This window comes from Ursus maritimus (genome assembly GCF_017311325.1).
Source record: "Ursus maritimus isolate PB19 chromosome X unlocalized genomic scaffold, ASM1731132v1 scaffold_X1, whole genome shotgun sequence".
Classification (NCBI taxonomy): Eukaryota; Metazoa; Chordata; class Mammalia; order Carnivora; family Ursidae; genus Ursus; species Ursus maritimus.
Window position 1 is genome coordinate 50,125,408 of NW_024423319.1, and position 13,558 is coordinate 50,138,965.

Genomic DNA, 13,558 nt, shown 5'->3' on the forward strand with positions numbered 1-13,558 from the left:
CTAAATTGATAAAATTTCTCACTTGCTAGAATTGACTGGAAGGTAACAGCTGAATTAGGCTTGGGCCTAATCTCTTGGTGGAGGACAGCCAACTGACCCATTAGTTGACCAGATTTGTTCTCTTCACTCTTACCAGAACAGTGATAGTGTCTTTAAAATACATACTTTTCTGAGAGACAGAGAGTGAGCACGTGCACGCACGCGTGTGCACACACACACACATACACGAGTGGGAGGGAGGGGCAGAGGGAGAGAGAGAATTTTAAGCAGGCTCCATGTCCAATGGGGAGCCCAACGAGGGGCTTGATCTCATGACCCTGAGCTTGATTTCATGACCCTGAGATCATGACCTGAGCAGAAACCAAGAGTCAGATGCTTAACCAACTGAGCCACCCAGGCACCCCAAGATATGTATATATTTTGAACTTAAACCATATGTGCAATTTGGTATTCTATATTTTCACTTAACATTTTATTGTAGAAATTTTCCATGCCATTAAACTCCTGAAACATGATATTGAAAACCTGATTTTTAATGGCCATATAATCTTCTTTTTATTTTATATAAATACACCGCAATTTGGTTAACCATTTCTCTACTGCTGGATGTTTAAGTTGTTCCCATTTTTTTTCTATTATAAAAGCCTCACCATGAACATCCTTATATCTTTATATATACCATGTATGGAAGTGGCTTTGTTAAGTATGCAAAATTAAGTCCAAATTGAATTCCAGAGTAGTTGTATTAATTTAAATCCAATTGGCAGTAAGTACATTAATTTGTGCTATCACATTGTTGAGTATTAATCTTTTTAAAATGTGCTAATATGAAAAGTGATTAATGGTATCTGATTTGTTCTTTTTGCATTTCTTCAAATCCTTGTAAAGTGGAATTTTCCATATGTTATTATCTATATATCTTCCTTTAAATGCTGGCCAGGTCCCTTGGCCATTAATCTCCTGGGGTCTTAGGTTTTGGTTTTGGTTTTATTCCGGAATCTACATATTAAAGATAGTAACCAATTTAAATATTTGTTAGAAATTTTTCTTAGTTTGTTGATTACCTAGTTTGTGTTGTGGGTTTTTAGAAATATGGTTTTTTTTCCCCATTATACTTGATTTTTTAATTTTTATTATTGAATTATAGTTGACACACGATGTTAAATGTCTGAGGTGTACAACACAGTGACTAGACAATTCTATACACTATGCAGTGCCAACCATGATAAGTGTAGTTACCATCTATCACCATACAATGTTACTGCAATATTATTGACTATATTTCCTATGCTGTATTTTTCACCCCCCTGACTTATTTTATAACTGGAAGTTTGTACCTCTTAATACTCTTCCCCTTTTCTGCCCATCTCCCTACTGCCCTCTGCTCTGGAAACACCAGTTTGTCCTCTGTATTTATGAGTTTGTTTCATTCTGCTTTTTGTTGTTCATTTATTTTGTTTTTAGATTCCACATATAAGCGAAATCACATGGTATTCGTCTTTGTCTGACTTATTTCACTTAGTGTAATACCCTCTAGGTCCACCTATGTTGTCACAAATGGTGGGTTTTCATTCTTTTATGGCTAATATTCCATTGTGTGTGTGTGTGTGTGTGTGTGTATCTTCTTTCTCCATTCATCAGTTGATGCATACTTAGGTTGCTTCCGTATCTTGCTGTTGTAAATAATGCTGCAATAAACATAGGGGCTTATATTTTTTCAAATTAGTGTTTTCTCTTTCTTCGTGTAAATACTCAGTAGTGAAATTATTGAACTGTATGGTACATGCAAATCAGGACCACAGTGTGATATGACCTAACACCAGTCACAATGGCTAGTATAAAAAAAGACGAGGAATAACAAGTGTTCGTGAGGATGTGAGAAAAGGGAACCCTTACGCACTGTTGGTGGAAATGTAAGTTGGTATAGCCATTATGGAAGACAGTATGGAGGTTCCTTTAAAAATGAAAAAAAAAAAAAAAAGAAGAACTGCTTATCTTTTCTTTTAGGGGTTTTACGGTTTCAGGTTTGACATTTAAGTTTTCAATTTTGACTTTATATTTTTGTATGGTGCAAGAAAGTGGTCCAGTTTCATTCTTTTGCATGTTGTTGACCAGTTTCCCAAACACGGTTTTTGAAGAGACCGTCTTTTTCCCATTGCATATTCTTGCCTCTTTTGTCATTAGTTAACTGACCATATAAGCGTAGGTATATTTCTGAGCTCTCTATTCTGTTTTATTGATCTACATGTCTATTTTTGTACCAGTACCATACTGTTTTGATTACTATGGCTTTGTAGTATAGTTTGAAATCTGGAATTGTAATACCTCCAGCTTCATTTTTCTTTTTCAAGCCTGTCGTGGCTATTTGGGGTCTTTTGTGATTCCTTACAAACTTTAGGATTATTTGTTCTAGTTCTGTGAAAAAAATGCTACTGGTTATTTGATAGGGATTATATTGAATCTGTAGATTGCTATGGGCAGTATCAACATTTTTAAAATATTGGTTCTTCCAATCCATGAGCATAGAATATCTTTCCATTGTTTGTGTTGTCTTCAATTTCTTTCATCAATGTTTTATAGATTTCAAAGTACAGGTCTTTCACCTTGGTTAAATTTATTCCTCGGTGTTCTTTCTGGTTCAGTTGTAAATGGGATTGTTTTCTTAATTTCTCTTTCTGCTACTTTGTTATTACTGAAGAGAAATGCAATAGATTTCAGAGTGCCTGGGTGGCTCAGTCGGTTGAGTGCCCAACTCTCAGTTTTGGCTCAGGTCAAGATCTCATGGGTCGTGAGACAGAGCATCAAGTCGGGCTCGCTGCTCAGTGGGGAGTATGCTTGAAGATTCTCTCCCTCTGCCCCTACCCCTGGTCACGCTCTCTCTCTCTAAAATAAATAAATAAATCTAAAAAAAAAAAAGATTTGGATTTCTATATATTAATTTTGCATCCTGCAAATTCACCAAATTTATTTCTTATCTAATAGTTTTCTGGTGAAATCTTTAGAGCTGTCTCTCTATATAGTAATACGTCATCTGCAAATAATGATAGTTTTACTAATTCCTTACCAATTTGGAAGTATTTTATTTATTTCTTTTTTTTGTATGATTGCTGCAGCTAGGATTTCCAGTAGTATGTTGAATATAAGTGACCACAGTAGACACCCTTGTCTTGTTTCTGATATTAGAGGAAAAGCTTTCAGTTTTTCACCATTGGGTATGATGTTCATTATGCATTTTTCAGATATGGTCATTATGTTGACGTATGTTCCTCTAACCCTACTTTGTTGAGATTTTTTTTATCATGAACAGTTGTTGAATTTTGTTAAATGCTTTTTCTGCATCTCTTGACATAATCATATGGTCTTATCCTTTCTCTTGTTAATGTGATACATTACATTGATTGATTTGTGGATATTGAACCATCCTTGTATCACTAGATAAATCCTACTTGATCGTGGAGAATATTTTTTTAAGTATATTGTTGAATCTGATTTGCTAACATTTTGTTGAGGACTTTTGAATCTATGTTCATCAGGAATATTGGCCTGTAAGTATTTTTGCAGTGTCTTTGTCAGGTTTTGGCATAAGGGTAATGTGGGCCTTGAAGAATATATTTGGAAGCCTTCCTTCCTCTATTTTTTGGAATAGTTTGAATGTTTGATAGAATTCACCTGTGGAGACATCTGGTCCTGGACTTTTTTTGTTGCACACTTTTTAAATTAATGATTTATTTTTATTATCAGTCTGTTCAGATTTTTCTATTTCTTCCTCATTCAGTTATGGAAGATTGTATGTTTCTAGGAATTTATCCATTTCTTCTCGGTTGTCCCATTTGTTGGCATATGATTTTTTGTAGTAGTCCCTTATAATCCTTTGTATTTCTGTGGTGTTCATTGTCACTTCTCTTTCATTTCTGATTTTACTTGAGTCTTTTATCTTTTTCTTGATGTGTCTGGCTAAAGGTTTATCAGTCTTTTTTATCTTTTCAAAGAACAGCTCTTGGTTTCATTGATCTTTTAAATTTAAAATTTTTTACTCTATATTTCATTTATTTCCACTCTAATTTTATTGTTTTCTTCCTTCTAAGTTTGGGTTTTGTTTGTTCTTCTTTTTCTATTTCCTTTAGATACCAGGTTGGATTATTTATTTGAGATTTTTCTGATTTTTGAGGTAGGTTTGTATTGCTATAAAATTCCCTCTTAGAATGGCTTTGGGTGTCCCAAATATTTTGGACTGTTGTGTTTTCATTTTCATTTGTTCCCATGTATTTTTTTATTTCCTCTTTGATTTCTTGGTTGACCCACTGATTGTTTAGTAGCATGTTGTTTAGCCTCCATAAGTTTGGATATTTTCCAGTTTTTCCTTGTAATTGATTTCTAGTTTCATATGTTGTGGTCAGAAAAGACCCTTGATATGATTTGAATATTCTTAAATTTATTGAGACTTGTTTTGTGGCCTAACATGTGATCTATCCCGGAGAATGTTGCATGTACACTTGAAAGGAATGTGTATTCTGCTGTTTTTGGATGGAATGTTCTGTGTATATCTGGTAAGTACATCTGGTCTGATGTTGTTCAAAGCTACTGTTCCCTTATTGATTTTCTGTCTGGATGATCTATCCATTGATGTAAATGGGATGTTTAATAAGTCCCCTATTATTATTGTATTACTTTCAATTTCTCTATGTCTATTAATAATTGCTTTATGGACTTAGGTGCTCCTATGTTGGGTGTATTGATATTTACAATTGTTATATCCTCTTGTTGGATTGACCTCTTTACCATTATGTAATGTCCATCTTTGTCTCTTCTTCCAGTCTTTGTTTTAAATTCTGTTTCGTCTGATATAAGTATTAATACCCCATTTTTTCACTTTCATTTGCATGAAAGATTTTTCTCTATCCTGTCACTTTCAGTCTGTATATGTCTTTAGGTCTGAAGTGAGTCTATTGTAGGTAGCATATAAATAAGTGGGTTTTTTGGTATTCATTCTTTCACCCTATGTCTTTTGATTGGAGCATTTAAATCATTTATATTTAAAATAATTATAGATAGTTACATACTATTGCCCTTTTGTTAATTGTTGTCTGATTGTTTTTGAATTTCTTCCCTGTTCCTTTCTTCTCTTGCTTTCTTCCCTTGTGATTGATGACTTTCTGTAGTCTTACGCTTGGATTCCTCTTTCTCTCTTTCTCTCTTTTGTACCTACTATAGGTTTTTGGTTATCATGAGGCTCATTTATAACATCTTAAGTATATAGCATTCTATATTAAGTTGTTGGTTGCTTAAGTTAAAACACATTCTAAAAGCATTACATTTTTACTTCCCCCTTCATGTTTTGTGTATATGTCATATTTTATATCTTTTTATTTGTGAGTCCCTTAACTATTTTTTAGATAAAATTAATTTTACTATGTTTGTCTTTTAGCCTTTATGCCAGCTTTATAAGTGATTGATACCTTTACTCTATGTTTGCTTATACTCATGAAATTTTTTCCTTTCATAATTTTCTTCTAATTATGGCCTTTCTCTCTTGAAGAAGTCCCTTTAACGTTTCTTGTAAAGCCAATTTAGTGGTGATGAAATCTCAGCTTTGTTTGTCTGAGAAACTTGCCCTCCTTCAATTCTGAATGATAACCTTGCCAGGTAGAGCTTTCTTGCCTGCAGGTTTTTACCTTTTAGCACTTTGGATATATCATACCATTCTCTTCTGGCCTGCAGAGTTTCTACTGAAAAATCAGCTATATGGGACTTCCCTTAAAGCAACTTATTTGCTTTTTCTTGCTGCTTTTAGGATTTCTCTCTTTAGCTTTAATCTTTGATGTTTTCATCGATACATGTCTTAGTGTAGACATTTTTGGGTTCATCTTGTTTGGGGGTTTTCTGTGATTTTTGGACCTGGGATGTCTGTTTCTTTCCCCAGGTAGGGAAGTTTTCAGCTATTATTTCTTTAAATAAGCTTTCTGCCCCTTTTTTCCTCTTATCTCCCTCCAGGACCCACGTAATGCGATTGTTTATACACCTGATGTTGTCCCAGAGTTCCCTTAACCTGTCCTCATTTTTAATTTTTTTAATTTTATTTTTTAAAGATTTTATTTATGTATTTGTCAGAGAGAGACAGCAAGAGAGAGAGAGCTTGCACAAGGAGGGGGAGTGGCAGGCAGAGGTGAGAAGCAGGCTCCCCACTGCGCAGGGAGCCCAATGCTGGGCTTGATCCCAGGATCCTGGGACCATGACCTGAGCCAAAGGCAGACACTTAACTGACTGAGCCACCTAGGCACCCCACCTGTCCTCATTTTAAAAAATTATTATTATTATTTTTTTGCTGTTCAGCTTGGGTGCTTTCTATTACCCTGTCTTCCAGATCACTGATCTCTTCTTCTGCATATTCCAATCAGCTGTTCATTCCCTCTAGTGTATTTTTCATTTCAGTTATTATATTCTTCAACTCTGATTGGTTCTTTTTAATATTTTTTATCTCTTGAAGTTCTGAGTTCATCCACTCTCCTCTCAAGTCCAGTGAGCATCTTTAGGACCATTACTTTGAACTCTTTATTAGGCAGACTGCTTATCTTCATTTCATGTAGTTATTTTTTTTTTAAAGTTTTGTCTTGTTCTTTCATATGGAGCATATTTCTCTGTCTCCTCATTTAGTTTGACTTTCTGTGCTTGTTTCTATGAATTACATAGAACAGCTATTTATCTTAGTTTTAAAGGAAGGGCCTTGTGTAGGAACATCTCTATGTGTGCCTGATTGCTTTGGCTGGCTGGGCAGAGCTGTAGGAGGGACTGATTGGGGGGTCTTGGGGCACTATGCACCAGGACCACCCTAGTTGGATGCTGGAGCTGAAGTGGGCTAACGGTCCCAGGGCTCTCTACATAGAGGGCATCTTGGCAGGACAGCTGGAGCCAAAGCGAGTGTAGGCTGGAGCTCCTGGGGCATTCCTCCCAGGGGGCACCCTGGCAAGATGGCCGGAGTAGAAGCAGGCATAGGCCAGGAGGTCCCAAGATGTTATGTCCAGGTGGCTCCCTGGATGGACAGCAGGAGTGGAGGTGGGAATGGGCTAGGTGGTCTTGGGGTGCTCCATGCAGGGTTATCCTGGTGGAATGGGTGGAGCTTAGGTGGGCAAAGGCCAAGATGTCTTAATGCAACTCCATGCAGGGGGTCCCTGGCTGGGAGGTCCTCAGATGCTGTATGCATGGGGTGTCCTGGCGAGTCCTCTGGAGCTGAATTGGGTGCAGGCCTTTGGTCTCCCAGTATGCGCTTCACTGGGGTCATGTTGGGGGTATGGTTGGGGCTGATGTGGGCTAGGGGCACGGGACTCACTGAGGTGGGAGGCCGGCTAGGGTATCTGGATCTTGTTTCTGTCTGCACTATCAAAGTGGAGAGGAAATGTAAATGGCACTTGCCAGCACCTCTGACCCTGGAGAGAGCATTCCAGCAGCTTCCCTGCCATTTGGCAGATGCTCTAGGGCCAGCTCCTTTATATTCTAGTTTCCCTTTTAAACTGTAGCTTTTATACTGTGCCCCAGAGTGGAGGAATCCTCTCCTAGTCCCTCAGTACTATCCCTCCCCACTGCAGTTTGCAGCATCAGGGGTGGGGTTCTCATGATTACCATGCCTCCATCTCTTCTGCCATTCTCTATGTGGTCCCTCTGTCTTTTGTTGTGCATAAGTTGTTCAGTCAGGCTGCAGTTTTTCAGGAGGAATTGCTCTATATGTAGGTGTAAATTCAGTGTGTCTATGCAGGAGGTGAGGTGAGTTCAGGGTCTTCCAATATAACTGTCAGACTGAACTCATTTTTATTCTTTTTATGTAGCTAAATCTATTGATCTTTTACACTGTGATCTGTTCCTTTATTTTTCAGTTTAGAAAGTCGTTCTCTAGCTAGAGACATCTGATTAACATTCAACTGTCTCTTCTTGTTTTGTAAGGTCTGTTTTTTTTCACATTTATCTATTTAAACGATCTAGAATTTATTTTGTTGTACAATGTCAGGTAAGTTTCCATATTGATTTCTCGTTTTCTTTCTTTGTTTTTTCTTGCAGAGAGAAAATGGGTTGTCCCAGAACCCTTTGTTGAATAATCATGAATTTCTACACTGATTCATGATACCTCTTTTCATATGTTAAATTATTATACTAGTGTACATTTCTGTTCCATTGACCTAAACATCTTTTCAACTATGTTTGTGCCAATACCATCTGATTTCTTTCATAACATATTTTAATATCTGGTGGAGATAATCTTCCATAATTTATATTTTCATTTCAAACATGTATTTTTAGGAAACATTTTGGAACTCTACATCATGTTATAATCACACATCTTGAAAACAACACAGCTTGAAATATTAATCCAATGGGTACTAACTAGTCTATTTTAGTAAGGATAGGCAGATGTCTATTTGTTGAGTGCCAATGAGTCAAGTGACTCTAAAGTCCCTAATGATGTTTTTAAGAGTTCTCTTCAGGTTCCTCATTTTCTTAAAGACTTAATGAGCCTCTTTCCCTGTCTTCTGATCACTTTTTCCAACAGCTGACCACTTTCCTTCTGGAAATACAGCACAGGCAAGCACTAAGGAAAAGAGCAAAACCGATTCTATAAGAGATTTTCTAATATGCTTATTCTTATTATTTTTGCCTTGTCAAAAATTTGAATTGGAATTAAGGATATAGTTTTGTTGGCTGTTGATAAAGTCTAGTGCTTCAAGTTTGTAAACCTTATTTTATCATATATTTTATAATATGTTTCACAAATGTGGCTTGCACCAGATACCACCAGCATTGAACTATATCAACTTACTTTATTCCAACAAAATTGTATATATAGGTCACTGTGCAAAAATGGATGTCTAGAAGTCAATCAATTACCTCTACTTAAAAATTAAATAGTTCTAGCCCTATTCTAATCTCACTGATATCATTATGTTCTTGAAGCTAGAATCAGATCATGTTATGTAATCTATATCCTTTATCACATGCAAATAAATCCATGCAAAGAAAACCGAAACCCAGATTACTGTGGTAGTTCATGTTGGGAGAAGAGATGAAAAGCTATTTTAATGAGAATGGTAATGGAAAGCAATAATATTAAAGTAGTTCAGAGGCTACTGTGACTACAGATACACAACTCCTACTAAATGTAATTGGAGTTAAGCACATGTAATGATAACAAAATAGACCCCTAAATGTCTTTCCAATTGGAAAATAAGCAAATGTATTATAGGAAATAGTATGTTTTTGTGTGGAAAACACAGTATTCTAATTGAGATGCACAAATTATTTTCATATTGATACTGCTCAGGGTATGATGTTGGTATTTTTCCTATGCTTAGGGATATAGATCTGTGAGAGGTAACACCTGTACAAAGAATATGTTTCTTTTTCTCTTCTTAATGCTCAGCATTCATTATGTTATTAAAGGAAAAGTCTCAATAGTTGCAATGGATTTATTAATTCAGTAGCTTGTTATCAGCATGAAACTCTGCTGTGCTAGGGGAAAAACAAATTATATTTTATAATACTGCAGTAGTGAGATTAAATCATTTTTCTATATTTCACTTTCTTCTTATCCTCCCTGCCAGGTAGTAATTCTATTCTCTATCTCTATTATGAACCCCATATTTTGCAAACTATCAAGTCTCGCAGTAATATAAAGGTACATTATCAAACAAACTCAATTATAGCAACTTTAGAAAGATTGAAATATGTGATAAAAGTAAAACCACTGAGTACAATAATATTATTTCAAGGCATTAAAAACTTAATCCATATTAAGCTACAATGTGGAAAATATGCAATACTTACTTTTACCTATCACAAACATGGTATTTTCATAACATGTATAACCAACCTCTTGGGATTTTAAATGACTAGCATTTACATAACTGATAACTTGAGTATTTCAAAGGATTTTACAAAAATGTGACTCAGAAGAAAAAATCAGTATATTGTTCAGTATTTCAACTGCCACAGACCTTGCTATTGATTATCTTTGGACTCAATGTCAAACCTAGTGAATAGATTTTTTAAAAATGTCCTTGGTTTTGGACATTAGCCATGCATTATGTTTGCTTCATTATTAGGAAATGCAACTGGGCTTTAAGACAAATTTTCTTTCTATGAGGTTGAAAGTCTGATAATGATACCTACATATCTGGAAAATATGGGAAAAGGCAACATATAAAAACATGAATAGTGTTAGAAAATAGTTGGAAAAATCCCCAAGCAAATCATATACGTGAAACTTACAGTGAAGAACAAACCAATAGAAACCACACAGATGATAACAGAGCTGCTCAGGTGTCTTTCACAGTGGATTACATATAGCGATTTCTCAAAAACTGTTGATTAAGTAATCATCCAATCTTTAGCAATGAATCAGGAACTGACCCTTCATTTCACCTTATGCTACACAGCTTAACACACAGGGAATATAATTTGCCATTAATATAAAGAAAGGAAAGGAAACCTTTACGCCCTGCCTCCCTCCTTCCCTTCTTTCCATCCACCTACAAATTTTTACTGCATAAACTATCTGCAGAGTACCATAATAGACACTCTTCTAGGTTATTAGAGAAGGATAAATGTACAAACAACTATAACATAAAACTATGTGTCTCTTATAGCATCTATTACAGTTTCAGTATGATGGCAGTTCGGGGCAGAGAAAAACCATAATTCTTCGAGCACCAGAGTTGGGGGCCAGGGAAAACTTTGTCCCGATTAGGCCTTAAAATGTAGGTGGGATCTTAACAAGAAGAAATAGAAAGATAGCTGTCAATTTTTGATTAGAAAAAATGAGTTCTAGTTTCTTCTATTGCTGACTAGTTAACAAATTTTTTCCTAGTTGGGGGGGGCATGAAAAACAATGGATGTTTGAATCTTTTTTATAAATATTTTTATTTATTTATTTGACAGAGAGAGAGAGCACAAGCAGGGGGAGCGGCAGGCAGAGGGAGAGGGAGAAGCAGGCTTTCCGCTGAGCAAGGAGCCAGATGCAGGACTCAATCCCAGAACCCTGGGATCATGACCTGAGCCGAAGGCAGGTGCTTAACAACCAAGCCACCCAGGTGCCCCAAGCAATGGATGTTTAAAGAGGGAATCAGAATGTCTATACGTATTTAATCTTTTTTCTAGGAAAAGGAAGAAAAGAATAAAAGGACATATATTGAATTGGCCAGATTTGTAGTGATAGTTGTTTCTATAAACACATGATTTAAATTTTTATAGTTTTAAAAAACAATCCTGAATGGTTTACAATGACAGCAGTTCTGTTTAGAAAAACAAAACAAAACCTAGGAAGAAAAAAACACCCAGCAGAAATGGGGCTCTCTGGAATCATCTGGTTAAGTTCTGTTTTTGAAGCCTAGATAGCACCAACAAGAGTGGCAGGAGAAGAGCTCATTAAGGCATATACAGATTGCAGTGACCTGGGCCAAGAGTACTTGGCAAGGATGAGAGCTTGAGCAACCATTTGGGTTGGTACAAATAAACTAGCTTTGAAATGACAGTGTGGATACAGGGTCAATTCATTTCTACCATCTGTCATCTCTGTGCCTTTCTACTCCATGTGTGACATAGATGCCTATGACTAAGATTATTAGGTATCAGCCATTTCTCTAACTTTGATTAGATGATGGACAACACTCTGTCATTTTCTGCGGCAGTTGTTTGTGATCTGCCTGAGTTCTATTGCTGATATGCTGACCTAGAATATACTTATCTGTCATCTGCTTTTGTTTCTGAATCACTGTAAGATTATATAAGATTTTTAAAATGTACAACCTATCTCTTGGGTCTGGACTACCTACTTATTGCTGAGGCTGGAAGTTTTAGAGTAGTCAGCCCAACTCTACGGCTTCAGTAGCCCCGGGTACTCTTGGGTTATATAAGCTCACTGGTTTCTATAGTAAGGAGAGAATAGCAGGCTTTCCCCTGCATGACGTCTCTATTTCCCAAAGCACCGGATTACAGAAATATGCCACTGGCTATGATTTTGAGAAGAGAAGATATTAATCTACAACTTACAATTTGCAGGTCTATAAACAGGTGCTTCCTATTAGTTGTGCTCCCCATGTTAGCTTATGCTTAATTACTTAACCAGTTGTATGGAGAAAGGCAACCTGTATGGTTAATATCACAGACACTTTAGCAGCTGCCAGTGCCATTGTTTTAAAACATAAACTGTCCCTTAAGGTAGAAGCCAGTCAGCAGTTGTTTCAAATATGAGCAATTAGGACAGAGTTAAAACACAGCTTGTTAATGTCATATTCATAACTGACAGAAGTTCCTTTGTAATTTTAGTTTCTAAGACAATCTATGCACAACTTCAGTGCAGGCCAAGCCAATAGCTGAATAAAAATCACTACTACCTAGCAACTTACTTTTCATATAACAATTCTCAAAGAATCTTTCCCGGTTTTTAATTCTACTGGATAAAGCCAGTCCTTGCATTATCAGACAAATGCATAAATAGGGACGGCTGTACATCGGTGTTCTTTGCAACATTGTTTATACTAGTGAAAATCATAAATAGTCTATCTGTCCAGCATGAAATTAGATAAATAAAGGATGAAACCCACATACATAAGAATACAATGCAGCCATTCTAAATTCTCATATAGATCTATATGCGCTTGACAGAGGGAGGTCCACATTATAAAGTGGAAAAGGCAAGTCACAAAAGAGTAAATTCTATTCTTTTTTTATTAAAGATCTTATTTATTTATTTAGAGAGAACATGCACGAGCTGGGGGAGGGGCAGAGGGAGAGGAGAGAATCTCAAGCAGACTCCGCACTGAGCGCAGAGCCAGACACGGGACTCAATCCCACAATCCTGAGATCATGATCAGGGCTGAAATCAAGAGTCGGATGCTTAACCGATCGAGCCACCCAGGTGCCTCTCATATTCTTATTTTTGAAAATAAGAATTACGACTTTTAGGAGTTTGGAAGGATGTGTGCCAATAAAAGCAGTGGTTATCTCTGAATGGTGGGATCATGATTTTTTTTCCTTTTTTATATATTTCCATGTCTGAAATTTTGGCATTGAGCATGACTAACTTGGAAAATTAGGGAAACACCTTATGTAGGATGTAAAATCTTCAGGTTTCAGATAAAAAGCACATACTGTTCTCAACTTAAAAAGTATGTAGGATTCAATAATCTGAATTAATTCATTGTTGATTATACATGCCATCACTAAGTACACTATACTGGGGGAAAAAAAGACAGAAATCAGGTACTACTTTCTGTCCTGCTTAAATAAGGGCCGTAGACTGTTCCCTGATCAGAACATAATGGTTTACAAGTCTGCTGGTTTTAGAGCGCAAATACATTTGTCTTTATACACTGTTGTCATTTATAAAAGTATTTCATGAATTTTAGATTGAAAATTCTAGAAGTTCTATTCTTCAGAAGTAAACCTAGACATTGTCTCTCTCCAAGAAGGTTCTCTACCAAGAATCTTAGGTAGATTAGTAAAAATTCAGAAAGATAAGGAGGTATGTCATGACAGCATCTATATACAGTTTTACTTCAATGGCAAAATCAAATGG

At 36.2% G+C, this 13,558-nt stretch overlaps 1 protein-coding gene across 2 annotated transcripts in view; it reads right to left on the minus strand.

Moving 5' to 3' along the window:
• Positions 1–13,558, minus strand: part of DIAPH2 (diaphanous related formin 2) — a 1,070,037-nt gene that overhangs the window by 11,908 nt on the left and 1,044,571 nt on the right. The window lies entirely within an intron of this gene.